At 37.6% G+C, this 24,588-nt stretch overlaps 1 protein-coding gene and 1 long non-coding RNA gene across 2 annotated transcripts in view; one reads left to right on the top strand and one right to left on the bottom strand.

Moving 5' to 3' along the window:
- LOC112636755 overlaps positions 1–23,991 on the top strand; it is a 252,202-nt gene extending 228,211 nt beyond the window's left edge. The window contains exon 3 of the mRNA XM_025405626.1: positions 23,668–23,991. The gene's annotated coding sequence lies outside the window, so the exon portion shown is untranslated. The remainder of the gene's footprint in view (positions 1–23,667) is intronic.
- LOC112636757 overlaps positions 1–24,588 on the bottom strand; it is a 34,812-nt gene that overhangs the window by 7,420 nt on the left and 2,804 nt on the right. The gene's annotated exons all lie outside the window — the stretch shown is intronic.

Here is a 24,588-nt window from a genome sequence, read left to right on the forward strand (position 1 = left end):
TGCTATGTCCTGAATAACCACAAATCTTCAGTGATATACCAAAAAGGCACTCTCATTCATGTTTCTGGAATCAGCAGGAATAGCCTAGGCACCTGTGCTGATCCTGGCTAGGCTTTCTCACATGTTTGTGGGGTCAGCTGACTGCTGGCTGGACCCACCTAAATGTCGCTGTTCAACAGCTCACTCACGTATCTGTGAGCTGACACTGTTCCATGTGACTTTGGTCTTCCTCCTGAGACCAGAAGGCTAGTCAATGCAAATTTTGTCTTGGCAATAATGGAGGACAAGAGGGCAAATGCAGATGTGTAATCTCATTTCAAGCCTTTATTTGTATTGTACTGGCCAAAGCAAGTCATGTGGTAAAAGCCCACTCATGCAAGGTGAGTACTGCACATTACATGACAAAAGCTGTAAATATGAGGAGGTGGGAAGAGTTGATGTCATTTTCTCCGCATGAAGCTCTTGTTAATGTCTCTCTTCTGCACAGCACCCACTCTGGTGCCTTCCTGAAGCTTATTTCTTATTGCTTATAATTCTGATGTAATGTCTTTAAAAAACAACCTTATCACCCTGAGTAAGCAAGTAAGGAATCTTGTTCAGAGAAAAATGTTGCAAATAAACCATCACATTAATGCTATTTCATTTGCCATTAAATAGAAAAATACCACCCTGTATTCCACAGACTTGACATCACCAGAATAATATGTCACATTTCATTAGACTAGAACATCAAATGCAGAAAACAAAATATTTGCTGTTCAGTAGGATTATCTGCTACTTGAACAAGGTTTGAGGAATTGTCAAGATGATGTGTTTGAATCCAGGACATTAAAACAAGAACGATGACTGAAAAATATGTTAAAAACCCCACACATTTGCTTTGAAAGGATACAGCATCTTGTTATCACTTGTAATTTGACCGTTGGTTCCATCTTTATTACCTGTGTCGTTGCTTAGTGAACTGTTGTAAAGCAACCTGTGAAGTATGCTATAAAAATTCAATTTACTAATACCAGAGAATCACCATGGGGAAGAATGGGAGTTTTTGCTAAGTTCCCTGGGATCTAACAAGGCCATGCCATGTTTTTGTCTGAGGGACTTTGTCTCTTAACGGATCAAAAACTTACAATATAGTATGGCATAACCAACTATATCTATAGACAAACAGTAAATAGCCAACATAATAGATAAATAACTATAGCCATTTTTCTGAATTAATATGCTCATTTTCTATATTTGATTCTTTACTTGCTCTCAGGTAGGTACTTCATTGGCTCCTGGTGGGAGATTGATCAGATACATAAATATTAAATAAACTATTGGAAATTGCTTTACAACCCTGCTTTGTCCTTATTCTTCTGTGGAATTTTAGGCAAATCACTTAGCTGATTGATATTGTTATCTAAAAGAAACAATACAATTTGGATATATAGTTAGCAAGGGCCCTTGCCTATGTAGCTGAACAACAGATAATGGACCTGAAGTAAACTCTAAGTCTGTCAACTACACACCTTTGTTCAGAATCACAATGTATGCGTAGGTTTATATTTTATGAAAGCTGTGCTGTTTTATTTGATTTCTCTTTCTAAAAGGAAGAATATTAACTTGTAAAATAAAGAAAACAAAAGGCAGCATAGAGAAGCAGACTATGTGGTTTGGCTGTGTCCCCACCTAAATCTCATCTTGAATTGTAGTTTCCAAAATCCCCACGTGTCGTGGGAGGGACCAGGTGGAGATAACTGAATCATGGGAGCAGTTTTCCCCATCCTGTTCTTGTGATAGTGAGTTCGTTTTCACAAGATCTGATGGTTTTATAAGAGTCTTCCCCTTTTGCTGGGTACTCATTCTTCTCTCCCCTGCCACTTTGTGAAGAAGGATGCGTTTGCTTCCCCTTCTGCCATGATTGTACATTTCCTGAGGCCTGCGGAACTGTGAGTCAATTAAACCTCTTTCCTGTATAAATTACCCAGTCTAACAATGTCCTTATAGCAGCGTGAGAATGGACTAATATACTAGGGTGTGGGCTTATGCAACGTACCTAGTCCAGTTCAATCTCATTACCTTGCACTGATGATGAGATTCTCAGTCACAACTACAGAAATAACTAAAGCAGGTGGTGATTTTTATATAACTGAAAAGTTTCTTCTCAGACTATAATTGCTAGAGGAGAAAAAACAGAGAAGCATGAGAATTTTACATGTGTAATTACAAAGGAACATGAGAACAAGTCCATTTTCCTAGTAAGTGAGAAACCATAGTTCTCCACAGCATTAAGAACTCTCTCCCTCTTGCACAAATGCACATATATATGTCCACTTCGTTTTCAGGCAATAGCCCAGCGGGATCAAGCTGGGCACAAAGTTGGGCCCTCAGGAGAGTGGGTTAAAGGCCTAGTTTCCCTTTCTTAAATGGAAAATGCTGTGGAACTAACATTGTAATTTATCTTGCAATCAGAAAGGAGAAATAATAGCTTTGGGATTCAATTCTTTTATGAACTCTTTGGTAAACTATGCAGGTAGTGTGAATTGCAGTAAGGAAAATGTAGCCAGCACTTGGATGAGCTACACTGGACTTAGGACACTATATAATTAAGAGATGTTAGCAGAATGTTTCTACAGGAGGATGAGGGGAGCAATGGCTGGCCCTGACTTGGGACCAGCTCACATTCACCTTGGGAAAGGGAAGGTTATAATGGAAACAAAGCTAGTGGTGGAGAATAAATTATTTCAGAATGTTTGTTATCAAGAGAGTTTGAATCTTTGTGCCTTGTATGTGGATAAATAGGCAATGAGTAGAAGAGCACAGTGCTATGAATGTTTGATAGCCAAATGATAGCTTGATGTCAAAGCTACTGATAAGTATATGCCATTTTAACTTCATTTGATTGCAGCAGTAGGACAAGCTAAAACTGAAACACAATAATTTTCAGGATTTAAAAGTTTAAAAATTCAAGCTGCATGGTATTGTCTTAGAAGGGAGCAATGAGGACAAAGTCATTCTTGTAATGGCAAAAAAAAGATGAGTCATGGAAAAATGGTTAAAGCTTAGATTCATAATTTGATGCTCAGCTGTGACAAAGATCACCAATATATTCTACAAGAAAAGAGAATAGCATATTTTTAGGAGGCATCCTGTACATGAGGAAAAGTGTTCCATTTAATTTTGGGTTCTTGTTTCTATAAAAATAAATATTATGAATCAATATAGGATTGATGGTGCTGTTGAGAACATTTGGTTATGTGACTCATGCTTTAGAACAGCACTTTCCTATCAGGCAACTAGCCAGAGATCCTCCTACTGCTGGAAAATGTGTTTAATCAGAAGACAGGCTTTAATTAGATAGGATCATGCAGCTTGCTAACTCTTCATCTTTAATTTTCCAGGAGCCATTTCCTCATCATAAGGATGCAGTAGCCATGATTATTCCAATCATCCAAAAGAGAAGACTTTAAAGTACAATAGTTAGCCAGCAAAAAGAGAAGGCTAATTTCCAGTTGTGAGAGGATTTTCCCAAGGCAAATATTCCTTTTGTTCTGGATAGATGTATTTTTGCCTATTTCTACCTTTGTTGGGCTCCATTTTCTTGCCCTTCAATAGCTAAGTTCTCTGCTAACTGTTCTGAATTCAATAACTTTCTCTACTCCAGAAACCTTTCCAGTTATTTTTTTAGCGCTAGCCAAATTGTCTACATTGCCTAAATAAGTACAATGATGGCACATGAAATAAAAATGCCCAACAAAAAAATCTGGAGAAGTCTCTCATGATATGTGGAATTTTAATAGATGTAAAGTAAAAAAAAATGATTGTCAAATATTTGGGCATTCATGAGCTAAATGAACAGAATTTTTTGCTGTAGGATTTATCAGTGTGTTTGCTCTACTGATATATGTAGGCATATTTATGAAGCAGGTTCACTGTGCATTGGTTACCAACTTGTCTGAGTCTGGTGAGGCCCAATACCCACACACACAGCAAGTTGATTGAAGTGGGTTTATTGTATATAGATGGGCAGCAAGAGACAACAGAATTCTAGTATTCATTGCCAACTAATCCCAGAAGACTCAGGAAAGCTGCCTGGGGTAGATGGAGTTTTTACAGCATGTATCCCACTTGCATCACAGCTGGTGGACCCCAAAAAGCAGCCCATCCTGGGTAACATGACATGCTGGGCTAAAGCATTGAAGGACATCCTGTTTCAGGGTTGGGGGTAGTAGGGAACTGGAACAGAGCCCAGACTGTTCCAGCCAATTTCCTCCTTATCTCAGGATTTTGCATTCTTGCACATACTGTAGTTATTCTTGAGAACTACACGAGAAAAAGGGAGGAGAACTGGATTGGGTCCCTGCCACCTGGAGAGCTGTCCAGCATCCTGGGCATTAGACTTCCTGGTCTTTCCACCTCCATGATATTTTATTGGGAAAAGAGGACATGGGGGAAGGAGTTTTCTCATTTGAGTAACTAGTAATATTACCATTTTATTTCAAAACCATTGTAAGATCATACTTTTCCACCATGTTGCCTATTAAAAAAGTTTGAAAATGGCTTCATGATTCCCACTATAAAGAAGAAAGAAAACCTGATTCCACTAGAAAGAAGAAAGAAAACCTGATTCCATATGACTCATAGCATACATTAAGCTTTATGTTAGTCAAAATAAACTAGGCAAATGGAGGTGCCCAGTCTATAAGTTTTAGCCCCTCAGTCTTTAGATACTTTGATGATAGAGATAGTCATAGCCCAATGGGCTAAGAATTGTTCATTACATTTTAACATTTTTTGAGGATTATACATGTAAATGAAAATAAAGCTGCTTATTTGACATTATTTTTTAAACTAGAGCATATAATATTTATTGATTATTTGATTGGTATATACTGAAAACTATAATCCATATAAATATTTGGCTTTAATCCATGCTATCATCTCATTTGCTAAGCCCTAGCTTAAGCTACTATCATCTCTTTCCTGACAATTTTAATCACCTCCTGTTAGTCTCCTTGTTTATACCCAGGTCACATTACAGTCTATTCATCACCCAGCAGCCAGGGGGATTAATTTAAAGCATAAATGAATTCAGACCATGTTCTCTGCTGCTCTGAATCATCAAATGATGTCCTGTGGTATGCAGAATTCAAAGATGGCCCTCAGATTTCCATACCCTCATGTAAAACATCTTGTGTAATTGTTTGAAAGAATAACCTCTTGAACGTTAACAGGACTTGCAAATATGATGGGATTTCACTCAAGATTGTTACAGTATATCACAAAATGGATTTTGTAAATGTAATTAAGGTCCCAATTCAAACCTTGCCTTCAGCTAATTAAAAGGGACATTATCCTGAGCAGGCCTGAGATAATCGAATGAGCCCTTCAGAGGGATCCAGGTCTTCCTGGAGGTCAGAGAGATTTGTTGTCAGCAAGATGTTCCCCTGCTGTCCTGGAAGAAAGCAGTCATGTTGATGGAAGGAGGGGAGGAGGAGACAGTTGGCAAAGGTTTGAGAGCAGCCTCTAGGAGCTGTGAGTGATCCTTGGCTGACATCCAACCAAAAGACAGAGACCTCAGGCCTACAACCACAGGGAAATGAATTCTACAAATGACCTGAATAAGATGGAAGAGCACCCCAAGCCTCAGATGAGAGCATAGTCACTGCCAACGCCTGGCTTGTAGCCTGGCCAGATTCTGAGCAGAGAACCTTGCAATGTCATGCTAGATTCCTGACCCATAGGAACTGTAAGATAATCAATTTGTGTTGGTTTAAGCTTTTATGTTTGTAGTAATTTGTTACGTAGAAAAATAATATACTTTCTATCTCTAACAGAAGAATATATGCATGGCTTTAGTAAGGATTTTGGATTTTATTCTGGGTTCTGGCCTTCTCTTTGTCATCATCTTCTATTCTGTCCATGGTTCACACTGCTTTAGCCACACTGCTTTCATAGCTCTTGGAACACTGTGGTGTGCTCTTGCCTAAGGGCCTCTGTTCTTATTGTTTCCTATTCCTGGAGCCCCTTTTTCCTATATGTTATTCCTTTTTCCTATATGTTTAGTATAGATCAACAAGATGGCTTTCCTCATCACAGGCACGAGGGTCCCAGGCTGACTGAGGCTTCCCATCTTGTAATGGATTTTTTTGATTAATGTTAGCATAGTATATATTTCTCTATCACTTTACTCTCCTGGATCCCATTACATTTAATCTATTTGTGTCTTTATATTGAAAATGGATTTCTTATAGACAAAAAATAGTTTTTTTTTTCCTTTTTAAGCCCACTCTGACAGTTTCTTTTAATTGTTATATTTAGATCACTGACATTTAAAGCAATTATTGGTATAATTGAATTAATATCCACCATGTTTGTTACTATTGTCTATTTATGACTTTGTTCTGTGTTTCTTTTCCTTTTTTATATTTGTCTTGTATCTCCTTCTGCCTCCTCTGCTTTTAATATATGATTTTCTCAGCCTATCAGTTTTATCATTTTTTTAACTTTCTTAATTTTCCTTGAGTTTGTAGTATACACTTATAACTAATACAAGTCTGCTTTTAAATAACAATGTGCCACTTCATGGGCAGTACAAGTACTTTATAGCAAAATATTCTCAAATTCTTCCTCCCACTCTGTAATATTACTGCTATTCATTTGTCTATAAGCTAAAATTAGTGAATATATGGTAGATATTATTTTAAACAAGCTTTTTTGTTAAATTCAAATAAGAAATTTTACTGTACCTTTATTACTTCTCTAATGTGCTTCCTTTTTTATGTAGATCTGAGTTTCTGACATATTTTTTCCTTCTTTCTGAAAAATTTCTGTTTTATATTCATTGGAAAGTAGGTCTACTGGTGAAAAATTTCCTCAATTTTTGTTTGAGAAAGTCCTCATTTCTCCTTCACTTTTGAATGATAATTTGATAAAATACAGAATTCTAGAGACTTTCTCCAACACTTTAAATATTCTACTCCAGTCTCTTCTTGCTTAATACCTGGGTGGTTTCTGAAAACAAGTCCATTATGATTGTTGCCCTTCACCCTGTATAGATAGGATGTTTTTCTCTTCGGCTTCTCTCAAGATTTTTTCTTTGTCTTTGATTTTCTGTAGTTTGAATATGATATGCCTAGCTATGTGACTACACACACACACACACACACGCACACACACAGATGCAGGTGTGTGTGCGTGTGTGTGTGTTTGTGTGTGTGTATTCTCCTGCTTGGTGTTCTCTGAGTTTTCTGGATCTTTGATTCTGTCTCTCTCATTTGTTTGGGAAAATTCTTAGTCATTATTGCCTAGATTTTTTCTTCTGTTCTCTCTATCCTCTTTCTCATATTCCCATTATGCGTATATTACACATTTTGTAATAGTTTAACAATTCTTGGATATTCTGTTCCATCTTTATCTATTCTTTTATCTTATTGTATTTTAGTTTTAGAAGTTTCTTTTGACATTTTCTTCCTGCCTATGATTCTTTCCTTGGACATATCCAGTCCATTGATGAGCTTATAAAAGACGTTTTCATTTATTATAGTGTTTTTGATCTCTAGCATTTACTTTACATTTTTTCTTAGAGTTCCCATCTCTCTGCTTTTATTACCCATATGTTCTTGCAGGTTGTACACTTTTTTCCCTTATGGCCCTCAGCATATAAATCAAAGTTTTAAATCCCTAGTCTGATATTCCTACATCCCTGAAATGTCTGCATCTGTTCTGATGCTTGTTCTGTCTCTTCAAACTGTTTTAGCAAGTCTTGTGATTTTTTTGTTGTAAGCTAAACATGATACACTGACTAAAAGGCACTGAGGGTAACTCTCTTTTAGTGAAAGGTTTATCTAGTTAAGAGGTAGATTGTATTTACTGTTGGCTGTAGCTGTAAGTGTCGGAGGCTCAAATTTTCTTTGTTCTCATTTTCTCTCCCCTGTTGCCTTTGCGTTTCCTTAGAAACTTCTAAAATGAGGTCAGAAGCATGCAGTTCTTTCCATTGTATTCCCCTGTGTTATACGGGAGCCCTATTGATATGATGGTGAGGTGTGTGGAGAGAGGAAGCATTCTCTAACTCTATGCTTTGGTCTCAGTCCTTTAGTGAGCCCGTGCCTGTGCAAGTGCTTCCCAGTCTCCCTTCCTTTTAGTGGATGTGGGAAAGATAAAGGGGTCTGGGGTTGGGTATTTCCATTTTTCCAGGTCAGTTAGATTCTGGTAAAACCTTAGTCAGTTAGGCCCTTCTAAAAGATGTTCTCCTGAGGGCAAGCCTTGTTAATAAGAGCAGAAGGCTCTCAGTATATTTCAAAATAGCTACTCTCTTCTTGCTCTGCAGGAAGCACCAGAGGATTTTTCTTAGATATTCAGTGTGAAAACCTGGTGAGTCTTGTAGGTAAAATTCCCTGAAGTGTGGAGTGCCCCTAAGACTGAACTTTGCTGGAGTTTTTAACTCTAAAAGTTGCTTACGTTGTGCCTCCAGCAATTCCATCAATTACCATTCAGGTTTCCCTACCCCAGTACTGGTTCACATGGAGATTTCTACACCTTCTGTAAGTTGTAGTTCTCTGTATCATCTATCTGTCTCTCCAGTTCTGGGGACATGTGTTTGCCTTGTGACCTCAGTTTTCTGAAGGATCTAAAAATAGTTGTCGATTTTTAGTTTGGTCAGCTTTCTTCTTGCTGAATGGACAGGAGGAAAGACTTTCAAGATCCTTTCCTGCTGGACTAGAAACCAGAAATCGTAATACCACTATGGGACTGAAAGCTTTGACACAGCATGGGGAAACACCTTAGAGAACTGCACACTGGCTCCTAAATTCCTTAGCCTGACAGTGACACATCATTTCTATTCATATTTCATTGGCCAAAGTAAGTCATATTGTAACATCCAATTTTTAAAGTATGAGTAATCTAACCCTCCTGTGTTTGTGGAAAAAGAGAACAAGAAGTGCTGGGGAACATTATTAAAGTTGAGCAGAGGACTCTATATAGGGTATTGCTAACTCGATCTACCACTTTGCTTTCTTATCATGTAATATTTTCTCCCTGGCATTTGACAATACCATATTTTACCGTAGGATATTACAAAGAAACCTATTATGCTAGATACTCTGTTTGTTGCTTGTCTCCCCATTCCCATCTACACCAATATGAGCACCACAGGAACAGGAATTTTATCTCTATCCCCAAAATAATATCCCCACTTTAATCCCCTGAACACAGGATATTCTAGGCTCTGTACACATTGGGCGAATGGCTTAGTGAATGTTTGTTTGTTTAAACCCTGAGAACCCTGAAAGATAAACTCTTGCTTGAATCCACTGTAATAGCCAAATCAGGCACAGGAACTGTCTCTATGACCAGAATGAAGCTGATAGAACTTGTGCAGAGCCTTTGTCACACTGGCTGGGTGCATCCTTTGCTATCAGACAGCAAGGAGAGAATGAAAATGCTTCAGAAGTTCCTTAGGAATATGGTGCTATTTTAAGGCAAAGGCATAGAAAAATGAGATTGAAAATAAGCTTTAGAGTTTTAAGTAATGTAGTCAAAAGTGTCAATAACTTGAAAAAGAGACAATTCTCAATTTAAAAATCTTCCCATCTCAGTTTTATGTTGATAACCAAGGATATGCAGCTTTCATTTCTCACTAAAAAGCAAAAAGCTAAATCATGTCTTGAATATGAAATGTAGATGCAGTGCTTGGAACACTCTCCTTCTGAAGGAACAGACCTGCCAGATCCTGGGGTGCTTGAAATGCATGCTTCCTGCTGGTTCAGTATCACCATCTTTGTGCTTCTTTATGCTTATTGTTCACTCTGAGCTTAATGAGTGCATTCAGGCATGTAATGAAGAACAACACTATCAGACAAACACTTTATTGAAGTCCAAAGATATGGTGGTTTTATCAATTATATTATTCAGTAGAATAAATTTGCAATTTATTTAAAAATACATCAATTGGGTGACATCTGGAACACTGGTGCATTGACACTCACAATATTAGCAGCCATGCTATAAAAGAAAATCTTAAATGGATGGCGTTTTGTTACAGTGAGTGTACAGTTTTTGTCTGTCTACGTACTAGAGGAAATAGATGAGAGCAATGCAATTGTGAATCACAGGTCCTTCTGGTGTGAAATTCATCCTAACTGAGCTTAAAACATTTGATAGCCAAAGGCATGAGCCTCCATGGCAAATAGTTCTCATTTTCACCTCTGCTAGCCTCGGTTAATGGAATGAATATATGACTAGAGGGCAGGTGAACCCTGCTAGCTATCCAAGAGTAACTTGATCTAAGCAATACACTTGTCTTATGTTTTTATCTTTCTTTTCTGTTTGGGTTAATTTTTATGTATTTATTTTTATTATTGCTTTTTTTAATTATACTTTAAGTTCTGGGATACATGGGCAGAATGTGCAGATTCATTACATAGGTATACATGTGCCATGGTGGTTTGCTGCACCCTTCAACCCATCATCTACACTAGATATTTCTCTTAACACTATCCCTCCACTAGTCCCCCACCCCACAACAGGCCCCAGTGTGTGATGTTCCCCTTGCTGTGTCCATGTGCTCTCACTGTTCAACTCCCACTTACGAGTGAGAACATTCAGTGTTTGGTTTTCTGTTCCTGTGTTGGTTTGCTGAGAATGATGGTTTCCAGCTTCATCCATGTATCTGCAAAGGATATGAACTCGTCTTTTTTTACAGCTGCATAGTATTCCATGGTGTATACATGCCACATTTTCCATATGCAGTCTATCATTGATGGGCATTTGGGTTGGTTCCAAGTCTTCGCTACTGTGAATAGTGCTACAATAAACATATGTGTGCATATGTCTTTATAGTAGAATAATTTATAATCCTTTGGGTATGTACCCAGTAATGGCATTGCTGGGTCAAATGATATTTCTGGTTCTAGATCCTTGAGGAATCACCACACTGTCTTCCACTATGGGTGAACTAATTTACACTCCCACCAACAGTGTAAAAGTGTTCGTATTTCTCCACATCCTCTCCAGCATCTGTTGTTTCCTGGCTTTCTACTGATGGCCATTCTAACTGGCATGCGATGGTATCTCATTTTGTTTTTGATTTGCATTTCTCTAATGATCAGTGATGATGGGCTTTTTTCATATACTTGTTGACCGCATAAATGTCTTCTTTTAAGAAGTGTCTGTTCATATCCTTCACCCACTTATTGAAGAAGTTGTTTGTTTTTTTTCTTGTAAATTTCTTTAAGTTCTTTGTGGATTGTAGATATTAGCCCTTTGTCAGATGAATAGATTCCAAATTTTTTCTCCCATTCTGTAGATTGCCTGTTCACCCTGATGATAGCTTCCTTTGCTGTGCAGAAGCTCTTTAATTTAATTAGATCCCATTTGTCAGTTTTGGTTTTTGTTGCAATTGCTTTTGGTGTTTTATTTATGAAGTCTTTGCCCATGCCTGTGTCCTGAATTGTATTGCCTAGGTTTTATTTTAGGGTTTTTAGGTCATACATTTAAGTCCTTAATCCATCTTGAGTTAATTTTTGTATAAGGTGTAAGGAAGGGGTCCAGTTTCAGTTTTCTGCATATGGCTAGCCAGTTTTCCCAACACCATTTATTAAATAGTGAATCCTTTCCTCATTGCTTTTTTTTGTCAGGTTTGTCAAAGATCAGATGTTTATAGATGTGTGCCATTATTTCTGAGGCCTCTGTTCTGTTCCATTGGTCTATATATCTGTTTTGGATCTGTTTTGGTAGCAGTACCATGCTGTTTTGGTTACTGTAGCCTTGTAGCATAGTTTGAAGTCAGGTAGCCCATGACGCCTCCAGCTTTGTTCTTTTGGTTTAGGATTGTCTTGGCTATACAGGCTCTTTTTTGGTTTAATCTATAATTTAAAGTAGTTTTTTCTAATTCTGTGAAGAAAGTCGATGGTAGCTTGATGGGGATAGCGTTGAATATATAAATTACTTTGGGCAGTATGGCCATTTTTCCTATCATGGATTCTTCCTATCCATGAGCATGAAATGTTTTTCCATTTGTTTGTGTCCTCTCTCATTTCCTTGAGCAGTGGTTTGCAGTTCTCCTTGAAGATGTCCTTCACATCCCTCATAAGTTGAATTCCTAGATATTTTATTCCCTTTTTAGCAACTGTGAATTGGAGTTCACTCCTGATTTCACTCTCTGTTTGTCTATTATTGGTGTACAGGAATGCTGGTGATTTTTGCACATTGATTTTGAATTCTGAGACTGCTGAAGTTGCTTATCAGCTTAAGGAAATTCTGGGCTGAGATGATGGGGTTTTCTAAATATACAATCAAGTCATCTGTAAACAGAGACAATTTGACTTCCTCTCTTCCTATTTGAATAGACTTAATTTCATTCTCTTGCCTGATTGCCCTGGCCAGAACTTCCAATGCTATGTTGAATAGGAGTGGTGAGAGAGGGCATCCTTGTCTTGTGCTGGTTTTCAAAGGCAGTGCTTCCAGCTTTTGCCCATTCAGTATGATATTGGCAGTGGGTTTGTCATAAATAGCTCTTATTTTGAGATACGTTCCATCAACACCTAGTGTCTTGAGAGTTTGTAGCATGAAGGGTGTTGAATTTTATCGAAGGCCTTTTCTGCATCTGCTGAGATAATCATGTGTTTTTTTGTCATTTGTTCTGTTTATGTGATGGATTATGTTTATTGATTTGCATATGTTGAACCAGCCTTGCATCCCAGGGATGAAGTGGACTTGATTGTGGTGGATAATCTTTTTGATATGCTGCTGGATTGGGTTTGCCAGTATTTTATTGAGGATTTTTGCATCGATGTTAATCAGGGACATTGGCCTGAAATTTTCTTTTTTTGTTGTGTCTCTGCCAGGTTTTGGTATCAGGATGATGCTGGTCTCATAAAATGAGTTAGGGAGGAGTCCCTCTTTTTCTATTGTTTTGAATAGTTTCAGAAGGAATAGTACCAGCTCCTCTTTGTACGTCTGGTAGAATTTGACTGTGAATCTGCCTGGTCCTAGGCTTTGCTTGGTTGGTAGCCTATTAATTACTGCCTCAATTTCAGAACTTGTTATTGGTCTATTCAGGGATTTGACTTCTTCCTGGTTTCGTCTTGGGAGGGTGTGTGTGTCCAGGAATTTATCCATTTCTTCTAGATTTTCTAGTTTATTTGTGTGGAGGTGTTTATAGTATTCTCTAATGGTAGTTTGTATTTCTGTGGGATCAGTGGTGTTATACTCTTTATTTGTATTGTGTCTATTTGATTCTTCTCTCTTTTTTCCTTTTTTAGTCTGGCTAGTGGTCTATCTATTTTGTTAATCTTTTCAAAAAAACCAGCTCCTGGATTCACTGATTCTTTGAAGGGTTTTTATCTCTATCTCCTTCATTTCTGCTCTGATCTTAGTTGTGTCTTATCTTCTGGTCGCTTTTGAATTTGTTTGCTCTTGCTTCTCTAGTTCTTGTAATTGTAATATTAGGGTGTCAATTTTAGATCTTTCCTGCTTTCTCCTGTGGGCATTTAATGCTATAAATTTCCCTCTAAACACTGCTTTAGCTGTGTCCCAGAGATTCTGGTATGTTGTGTCTTTGTTCTTATTAGTTTCAAAGAACTTTTTTATTTCTACCTTCATTTCGTTATTTACTCAGTAGTCATTCAGGAGCAGGTTGTTCAGTTTCCATGTACTTGTGCAGTTTTGAGTGTTTCTTAATTCTGAGTTCTAATTTGATTACACTGTGGTCTGAGAGACTTATGATTTCTGTCTTTTTCATTTGCTGAGGAGTGTTTTACTTCCAATTATGTGGTCAATTTTAGAATAAGTGCAATGTGGCGCTGAGAAGAATGTATGTCCTGTTGATTTGGGGTAGAGAGTCCTATAGATAACTATGAGGTCTGCTGGTCCAGAGCTGAGTTCAAATCCTGAACATCCTTGTTAATTTTCTGTCCCATTGATTGGTCTAATATTGACAGTGGGGTGTTAATGTCTCCCACTATTATTCTGTGGGAGTCTAAGTCTCTTTGTAGGTCTCTAAGAGCTTGCTTTATGAATCTGGATGCTCCTGTATTGGATGCATATATATTTAGGCTAGTTAGCTCTTCTTGTTGCATTGATCCCTTTACCACTATATAATGCCCTTCTTTGTCATTTTTGATCTCTGTTGGTTTAAAATCTTTTTTTTTTTTTTTTTTTTTTTTTTGAGACAGAGTCTCACTCTGTTGCCAGGCTGGAGTGCAGTGGTATGATCTCGGCTTACTACAACCTTTGCATCCCACATTCAAGCGATTCTCTTACCTCAGCCTCCCGAGTAGCTGGCACTACAGGCGCATGCCATTATGCCCAGCTAATTTTTGTACTTTTAGTAGAGACAGGGTTTCACAATGTTGGCCAGAATGGTCTCTAGCTCTTGACGTTGTGATCTGCCTGCCTTGGCCGCCCAAAGTGCTGGGATTATAGGCATGAGCCACCATGCCCGGTCTCAAGTCTGTTTTATCAGAGACTGGGATTGCAACCCCTGCTTTATTTGCTTTCTGTCTGCTTGGTAAATATTCCTCCATCCCTTTATTTTGAACCTATGTTCATCTTTGCACATGAGATGGGTCTCCTGAATACAGCACACTGATGGATCTTAACTCTTTATCCAATTCTCCCATCTGTGTCTTTTAATTGGGGCATTTAGTCTGTTTACATTTAAGGTTGATATTGTTATGTGTGAATTTGATCCTGTCATTATGATTCTAGCTGGTTATTTTGTCCATTAATCGATGCAGTTTCTACATAGTGTTGATGGTCTTTACAATTTGGTATGTTTGTGCAGTGGCTGGTACTAGTTTTTCCTTTCTATATTTAGTGCTTCCTTCAGGAGCTCTTGTAAGTTAGGCTTGGTGGTGATAAAATCTGTCAGCATTTGCCTGTTTGTAAAGGACTTTATTTCTCCTTCCACTTATGACGCTTAGTTTGGCAGGATATGAAATTCTGGGTTGGAAATTCTTTTCTTTAAGGATGTTGAATATTGGCCCCTACTCTCTTCTGGCTTCTAGGGTTTCTGCAGAAAGATCTGCTGTTAGCCTGAAGGGCTCCCCTTTGTGGATAACCCAATCTTTTTCTCTGGCTGCCCTTAACATACTTCCTTCATTTCAACCTTGATGAATCTGATGACTTGTGTATGCTTCATGAAGTTCTTGTGCTGTGTTTTTCAGCTCCATCAGGTTATTTATGTTCTTCTCTAAACTGGTTATTCTAATTAGCAATTCCTCTAATGTGTTTCAAGATTCTTAGTTTCCTCGCACTGGGTTAGAACATGCTCCTTTAGCTCAGAGCAGTTTGTTATTACCCACTTTCTGAAGCCTACTTCTGTCAGTTCATCAAACTCATTCTCCATCTAGTTTTGTTCCCTTGCTGGCGAGGAGTTGTGATCTTTTTGAGGAGAAGAGGTTTCTGGGTTTTGGAATTTTCAGCCTTTTTGCGCTGCTTTTTCCTCATCTTCATGGATTTATGTACCTTTGGTCTTTGGTGTTGGTGACTTTTGGATGGGGTTTCTGTGGATGTCCTTTTTGTTGATGTTAATGCTATTCCTTTCTCTTTGTTAGTTTTTCTTCTAACAGTCAGGCCCCTCTGCTGCGGGTCTGCTGGAGTTAGCTGGAAGTCCTCTCCAGACCCTGCTTGCATGGGTATCACCAGTGGAGGCTGCTGAACAACAAAGATTGCTGCCTGTTTCCTCCTCTGGAAGCTTTGTCCCAGAGGGGCACCCACCAGATGCCAGGCAGAGCCCTCCTATATGAGATATCTGCTGACCCGTGCTGGGAGGTGTCTCCCAGTCCAGAGGCACGGGGGTCAGTGACCCACCTGAGGAGGCAGTCTGTCCCTTAGCAGAGCTAGAACGCTGTACTGGGAGATCTGCTGCTGTCTTCAGAGCCAGCAGGCAGGAACATTTAAGTCTGCTGAAGCTGTGCCCACAGCTGCCCTTCCCCCAGGTGCTCTGTCCCAGGGCGATGGGAGTTTTATCTATAAGCCTCTGACTGGGGCTGCTGTCTTTCTTTCAGAGATTCCCTGCCCATAGAGGAGGAATCTAGAGAGGTCTCTTTTTCCTTTTAATAAAGTGTTTTATGGAGTTTGTGGAGCATGCTCATATTCATCTCATTTGATCTTTACAACATCTCAGTGAAGAAAGTTAGTCAAGGTTCTCACTTCCATTTTTAGATAAGGGACACACAGTTCTTGGGGAGTTGAGTGGAATGGGGGCCCAGGGTTTTGACTCTAAGCCCTACGCTTTTTTTCTTTTTTTTTTTTTTCATTATAGTGCAATGATGGTTTAGGCCTCAGTTTCCTTACTTCAAACCAATGATAAATATACCTAGTTTGCCAACTTAGCAAGTTGTAGGAATGACAAGACATTGTTGAGTTTAAAGAACTATGACTAATCAAAGCCATATGTAATTGTGAAATAATTTTCTTGCTTTTGTCAAATTCAAGGGATCGTTTTTTCAGATCAAAAAGTCTTCCTCTACTTTCTTCAATAGAAAATGGCCAAAACCGATGCATGTGTACAGAGTTCTGGAATTCCCCATGTGACAACATTTAGGAATAAACTCTCTTAAAGAAAAAATGGAAGGTCATTAAAAAGCAACCAAATAGTAAATCCGATTTGACTTTCTACAGAGACTGTGATCAAATTTATTTTTTAGTAATGAATGATTGGTTTGCTTGAATGTAGTTCTATTTTCTCACTCATTGATAAATATGGCCCTCTTACTTTTGAATTAGTTCTGCTATATAGGACTATGATTTTTAAGAAGTACAAAAATAAACAGATATTTTATATTCCAAAATTGGTTATGACCAGAGCCTTGTTTTCAAAATATAGAGCATAAATTAGAGAAATCTTCCAGTAAAGGACCAGAAATATGGTCTCTGTCAAGAATTATCATCTCTACCATTGCAGAGTGTAAAAATAGCCATGAGAAATATATGAGTGAATGGGCGTGTTCCAAAAAAGCTTTATTTATGAACACTAAAATGTGAATTTCATAAAATTTTCATATGTAATGAAATACTATTTATTTTTTCAACCACTTAAAAATGGAAAAACCATTCTTATGATCATACAGAAACAGATGATGGGCTGGATTTGGCCCATGGGCCATGTTCAACACCAAACTAAAGCACCAAACACTCATTGCTGCTGGAGACACTGCTCAGTTCCAGTGATTCTTGGAGCTGGAAAAGCATTTCTAGGGAGTTTTTTCTCACAACACAAATTTTCAGCACTGATGTCAGCAAAAGCAATACTTTTAAAGTAGAGGTCTAGAAGTAGTCTTGTCGTAAGAAAAGTAGCAGTATCTCCTTGTCAGTAAGTTAGAGATCCTGGCTTTACTTTCAAAAGAGAAAGATTATTGAGCATAATTTGGCATAGAGCTGGCAAAATCTTGGAGCCAAGGCTTTAACAATCTCACAAGGTTTAGTGCATTTCCACTCTCAATTTCGTCCTCAATAAGTTTCTGTTGAATTGGAATTCCCATGAAGTTCCTAAGTTTTTGCTTATAATGTAGAATGAAGTGAATATAGACTATAATTGTCTGTTTAGAAGAGAAAGTGTTAATGAGCCTTTTAGTAGCACTCTTTACTGCTACTTGATGAAGGTTGATTAAGAAAGACTTAAATGACAGTGAGGTTTTACAAAAGTGCTGGCAGTAGGGCAAGGTGTGCACAATATCTAAATGATTAGCTATTATGAGCATGATAATACCCATGACTAAGCTAATTTGTGGCTATAAATTGGATATTTATGGAATCTGTTAAATTATTTCAGATCTCCAGTGTGTAATTGAATCACAATGAAGTAGCTAATTATTGCTATGTCCTATTATCTAAGAAGTTCAAACCCATTCCAAACTTCTTTGACTCACAGTCAACACCATGACATTTTAGTATCTATCTTATCTTTGTGTTTTTCATGTGTGTTACTTTCATTTATTCAACTACATCACAAGTTTCTTTTGGGCAGGGTCATGTTACATAAATAGGAGCAACATGATGGTTAGGAGCAGGGCTGTAAACTCAGATTGCTAGGGTTCACATTCTGCTTTGGCATTTACTAGCAATGCAATCTGGAGTACATTATGTAGTCTCTCTTTGCCCTTAGTTTATTTATTTGCAAATAGCAATAATAATAAAGGTATCTACCTGACTGAGTTGGACTGCTGGGAGAGCTGAATGAATCAATGCATGTAGGCACTCAGAACAGTTGCTAATACACAGTGAGCCTTAGATAAATGCCAGTTAAAAATATGCCTTTGGGTCCTAGTCTGAGGCTATAAAATCCTATTTATAAGCTGATGATTTCTCCAGTCCTGATCTTTCCAGTGAACCCCACATAAGTTATCCACTTGGAATACTTACACATCTCCACTTGGAAATCAAATACCATCTCAAAAGTACCATGCCCACAAAACTCACTTAATTTCTTTTCCACCCCAAACTTATTCTCCCTTAGTGTTTCCCATCCTGATATAAAGACAAGCTTTAGACTTCAGGCTAAAAAACAAATACAATCCTACAATCTCCATCTGTAACCTCTTTCTTTTTCACATATTTCATGTCCTCTCCATTAGCCTGTTCTGTGAGTTCTATAACATATATCTAAATCCAGCTAACCCATCAGTTTGCCTGTTCTGCTAGTCTGTATCATAATGATCTCTTCCCTAGGCTATGATTGCAGGCACCTCCTAACTGGTCTTCCTTCTTCTGTCCACAATCCTCTACCATCGACTTCCCACACACTAGCCAGAGTGCTGCATGCACAGCACCCACACAATTCCTGGTACATGGTAAGAATTCAATACATAAACTAAAGGGATGTTTGACTGGAATATTTGGAAGCTAATTTATGTATAACCATATGATAGGCACTAAGAGAATTTGATTAAAAGTGATGTAAAATTCTCAGTAGTCTCTGCCTTTTAAAATTATCGAAATAAGTAATTCCTTTACAAGTGAAGTCAGAAGAAGATGGGAATGCATAATTTGGAAGGTTTCTTCCAACTATAAAATTTTGAGTCCATGATTGGTTAAAAGCCGTAAGGTTAAGAATGTGACAGATAATTCAACCTATTCCCAAATTTTTTTATGAGAATATTCTTGAAAAAGTACTGGATTGGGAAGCTTTTGTTTAACAAACTCTGCATTTGTACCAGAAAGGTTAATTTGTGAGTCCTACACTTATACCAAACATATATATTTTATATTCATGCAGTTTGTCAGGACATATTATTTCATAAAAAAGAAAAGAAAAACACCTTCCTTAATTAGATCTTTCAGAAGTTAAGGTAGAAAAACAATTTGTGTCAAATTATGAATCTCCAAATATTTTCTTTTGCAGTACTTCTGTAGCCTATAAATCTTTTATTCAAGTATCTTTTTAAAAGTTAAAGTGTTTAGTATAATTTTTTAATTGTGAAGTTTTTCATTTTTATGTATTTATTTTTAAGATGATGTTTAAGTGTTTAGAGGCTTAGACCTAGGATGTTTTAAATATTAAGCCCTGATTCCTCTCATTTCTCTGTACAGAATTTTGACCAGACTGAGATATACTACAAAGGATAGTTGCCAGAAATAACACCCAAAGGTATATTTTAAGCTGGCATTTATTGATGGCTAGAGAACAAGGGGCTTGTTAGGTCATAGCATGCTGCTGAGGGCTGATAGGTCTATATCTCTTCCTGGGACACTTTCAGTCTGCAGCCCCTCTCCTATCTATCCCCTTTTTTCTTCAGTGCCAGAGAGAGGTACATGATTTTTGTATCCAGAAAATTCAGAGACCCTTTTCTCTTGACTATAAGTAAGGAGACTATGAGTAGACATGGAGGAAAAATGAAAATTAAAGGAAGAAAGAATGGAAAAAGAGAAGGAGAAGATGGTGGCCAGAAGAGGAAAGAAAAACAAAGAAAAGGAAGAAAGAAAATAGATTAACTCTCAACTTCTGAAAAATATAGATAAAACTAATTATATGTTTGTGTGTATATACGTATATGTGTGGTGTCTGTGTGTGTGTGTGCGCGCACAAGTAGCCTACCTCTGTCTGCCTAGAGACCTTGAAACAATGCTATACCTATAGCAAAGCATACACCTAGAACCCAGATGATCTTGATCTGTAATCATAATCTCCACTAAAAGGAATCAGATCTAGGGCTTCTTGGAGAGATGGCTGCTTGTGGAATTTGGGAAGGAAAGAGCAAGATAAGTCTGGAATATTTTGTGACAGAAAGTAACATGTCCAAGGAATGACAGACCCATGTCAAAAGAACATAGGAACCAGCTTGAAGAGACTTCCACTGGACAGATTTGAGAACTATTTCAGCATCAGAATATAACAACAACAATAATAATTGTAATAATTACAATCCATTATATAAAATAAGAATTCATGAGTCCATTCTTATATTAATTTTCAAAACACGCAGACAGATAAGTGAAAGCTGCTTTTCTTGACAGTAGAGTGCCAACCAATTAATGTAGAAGAAATGGTGGATGCTAAAACTGGTGGATAAAATTTTGACAAGAACTGTTATATTTGCATGGGCTTAAAGTATCCCAAACAAATTCTTTATTAATTACAAAGACAAAAAAGCTTTTCAGTGGAAAAAGTGCTGTATACCAAAGTAAGTTGCATTACTACTGGGCCCATGAACATTAAATATTTCCAGATATGATCAAGAGAAGGACAAGCCATCACTTCCACAGAAGTCTTGCCAAAGTCAATCACCTGAATTTAATCATGAGGAAACATCAACCAAACCTAAAGCAAGAAGCATTCTATGAAGTAATTGACAAGTACCCTTCAAAATTGTCAAGGTCATGAAGGATTAAAAGACAGAGGAAAGCTTCCAGATGTAAGGAAATTAAAGAGATTTGACAACTAAATAAAATATATGTTCCTCGGTTGGATCCTCAACTTAAGGAAAAAAATGACTGTAAAGAACATTATTGGAACAACTGAAAAAATTTGCATATGAATTGTGGATTGGTATCTTAGTATCTATAGGCTGCAGAACCAGATACCATATTCTAGGTCGTTTAAACAACAGAAATTTATTTTTTCACAATTCTGGAGGCTGTAAGTCTAACATTAGAGTGTCGCATGGTTGTTTTCTGATGAGGGCTCTGCCTTTGGGTTACAGACAGCCACCATCTTGCTGTGTGCTCACATGACCTCTTCTCTGTATGCACAGGCACACACACACACACACACACACACACACACACACACAAGGAGAGAGAAAGAGAGAGCAAGAGCAAGAGAGAGAGAGTCCTGGTTCACCAATCTCATTGGACAAGGGCCTCATCCTCATAATCTCATCTAAGCCTAATAACCTCCCAAAGGTCCCATGTCCAAACACCATCACATTGAGGGTTAGGACTTCAACCTATGAATCTGTGTGGGGGACACAAGCATTCGGTACATAATCTTCAGGTATCAAAGTTAAATTTCTTGATTGTGATAACTTTGCAGGCGTTCTGTAAGAGAATGTCCTTGCTCTTAAGAAAATCACCCTAAAATTTTTAGGGTTAAAGAAACATATTGTCTCCAGGTTACTATCAAATGGTTCAGAAAAAAAATGTACATATACATACACAAATAGAAAAAAAGAAATTAGGCAAAATGTAAATACTTGTAGAATCTGGGTAATGAGCGTAATGGGATTTCCTTGTACATCAAACTAAAAGATACAAAAAATTTTATTCAAAAGGATTCTTGGAGCTACAAGGTAGATTCTTATTATCCTTCATTAATCAACCTATTACTACTTATCCAGGGAGTTAGCAAGCTTTCTCCATTTTACTTAATCTTCTTTCTGAAAATGGTAATTAATCTTCTGACTTTCAAAGAATAAAAATCTGAAAGTCCTCAGGTTCTCAGCATCTGTAACATTAGGTTAACATGAGTAATGCAACATTTTTATAAGATATAATTTAATAGAAAAAATACAAAGTCCTGTATTTGAATTTTAAAAAATCAATTGTTTTGGAACAAAATTAAAGATAGCTAAGAACTGCTCACCTGAAAAATCAGAGTTGATAAACAAATGCAATATAAAATATTAAAACGTATATGTAATTGTACATGTGAATGTACATATATGTAATTGTATATGTGAATGTAATTAAACTTAGTAACAATTTTTGAATCTTCTTTTAAAGGCATCAGTTAGTACTTAACAATATTTCTTTATGGCAGCATTGTTTAGTCTTAATGTGATTATTCACATATTTCTATTTTCATTGAAAATGTAATTCTTAATAAAGCACTGTTCTTCCAAAATATAAACATTTTTTTCTCTTTCTGTAGAAAACAATAACATACAAAAATAGGGGCTTACTTTCACCTTTTTTCAAAATCTCAATGACTTAAAAAAATTCCATAGGTTTATTTTCTGTGCGTTTTCAAAATATGTGAACTTGAAATAACAAGAATATATGTATTCACATTTTCTATTTCACATAAATGTGTTGGGTCTTAAAAACATAGAATATATGTATTAAATGAAGTATTTATATGAGCGACAGATAATCATGTCTATGCCCACACCTGGTGGACTACTTGAAACAATTGATTCCTCCCTAGGAGGAGAAACGAATGATCGTTCTAGATTTTCCCTTAAGTCAAGAGTTTCAAATACAGTTCTCCCTTGTATTGTCCTAAGGGCCTGAATGCTATGCGCTCAGTGCAGGGTTAGCTATTGAGGAGGTTTGGCAAATAGTGAGCTACTTTTTGAATTGAGCGTTGAAAATGATCTCAGCTACCCCAAATATGGCCTATGTTGCATTCCTCTTCCAATCACCTTGCAACAGACAGAGTTTTATTTCATGGGTTTGAGACCTTGGGGAGTTAAACGCAGAAGGAGACGCAGTAAAAATTAGACACGGGGGAGGGTATCCAGAAATGGCAGGATGGGTGGATGTGACAATAGTGTGAAGTATGTGAACAGCAAGAGGACAATTCAGAATGTCCAGGCTGGCCAGGAGGAACCCAGTGAAGAAAGATGGAGGTGGAATTTGTGCAGGGTTTGCCCTACTGAAGGGCTTGTGGAACAGAGACACCCCACATCCAGCAACTTTTGTGCTTTCATGAATCATGTAGTCAGATGCTACCACTCATGAAGCATTGGCACCGTTGTAAATACATTGCCTACTGTGCATGATGCTTTGCTAAAACATCATGTGCCTCTCAGAAGTAGTATTTTATCTTTAAAATGCCTGTCCTGTCAACTTTTTCTCCTTAAACTTCCTATCACATCTTAAAATTTTTGCTACCATCTTTATTAGGCATAAATATCAAAGTTATACCTGCCTTATAAAAATATTGAACAGTTTTTCTTGGCTTTTAATACCCGGAGACAATTTAAAGAACATCGGGACTATCTGGTCTTGTTTTTGCTTGTCAAATCATAATTGCATAAATTTATGAGATGTAATGTGATATTTCGATGTCTACATACAATGTGGGATGATTAAATCAAGCTAATTAACATATCTAGCACCTCATTTACTTGTCCTTTTTTATGGTGAGACATTTAAAATTTATCCTGTTATTATTTTGAAATACTATATACAAGACATTCTTCTTGACTATAGTCACCGCGCTGTGCAATAGATCTCAAACCCCGTTTCGCCTGTCTATCTGAAACAATGTAACTCATTTTCCTTCTGTTTTTGCAGATACTTCTCCCCTGGACCTTGTTCCCAGGCTCCGTCTGAAGCTGAACACTCTGCATGATCTCCCTGCCACCACAGCAAGCTATGAAGTTCATTACACATGCAGGTAGCAGACAGTACAGCTCTGCTTCCCTTTCTGAACACCTAGGGTAGCCTGCAATTATTCAGTGTGCCAGCCTGTTTCCAAGCCTACAATGTATAGTCCCTCTAGTACATACTCATTTTTTTTCTCAGAGAGCCAAGTAGAGACATAGGCAGTTTTCTTCTCAAAATGTGCCAGAAATTCCAAAACAATCTCAAGGCATTAAAGGCTATGTGCAGAAAGCATGCAGTTGTAGAGTCCCTCCTTTGCAGAACCTTGTACCTCAGCCTACCAGCATTTCCTTGCTGCTTCTCTTCCTGACCCTCATCCTCATGCACAGACCATTGGATTTTACTGCACTCACGTACTTGTGTACTTCTTTCTAACAGCTGACTGAAATCCTTCCTACCTTTTCAGGGTGGTGGGCAGAAAGTTTTTCTCAGGAAACATTGTAGGGAAGCTGGCAAGGGACAGTAATATATATGGGGAGGGTCACATTCTATTATTGATGGGTTTCCGTGGTCACAGGGAGTCAGGGCTGGTTGGAAATGGAAAGAAACAAGTTCATGTTAACACAGCTGAGTGCAAGGCTATGGCCTAAAGACCTGAGACGCTCCAGGAATAGGTTCAGGATGCTTCCTTGTTGTCTTCTGATGAAACCAAAATCTACCATTTCTGTTTGAGAGTTTTGGGAAAGAGGTGGCAGGTGAGGAGGTTAGGGCATAGATGTGTGAATACTGCCACTATGAACCCCAAAGCACATTTGCCATGATTGGTCTAAAAATAAGATAATAATCCAAACGTAGCTAAATATAGACTACTGTCTAGTTTCTCTCTTTTAC

This window comes from Theropithecus gelada, chromosome 12, assembly GCF_003255815.1.
Source record: "Theropithecus gelada isolate Dixy chromosome 12, Tgel_1.0, whole genome shotgun sequence".
NCBI lineage: Eukaryota > Metazoa > Chordata > Mammalia > Primates > Cercopithecidae > Theropithecus > Theropithecus gelada.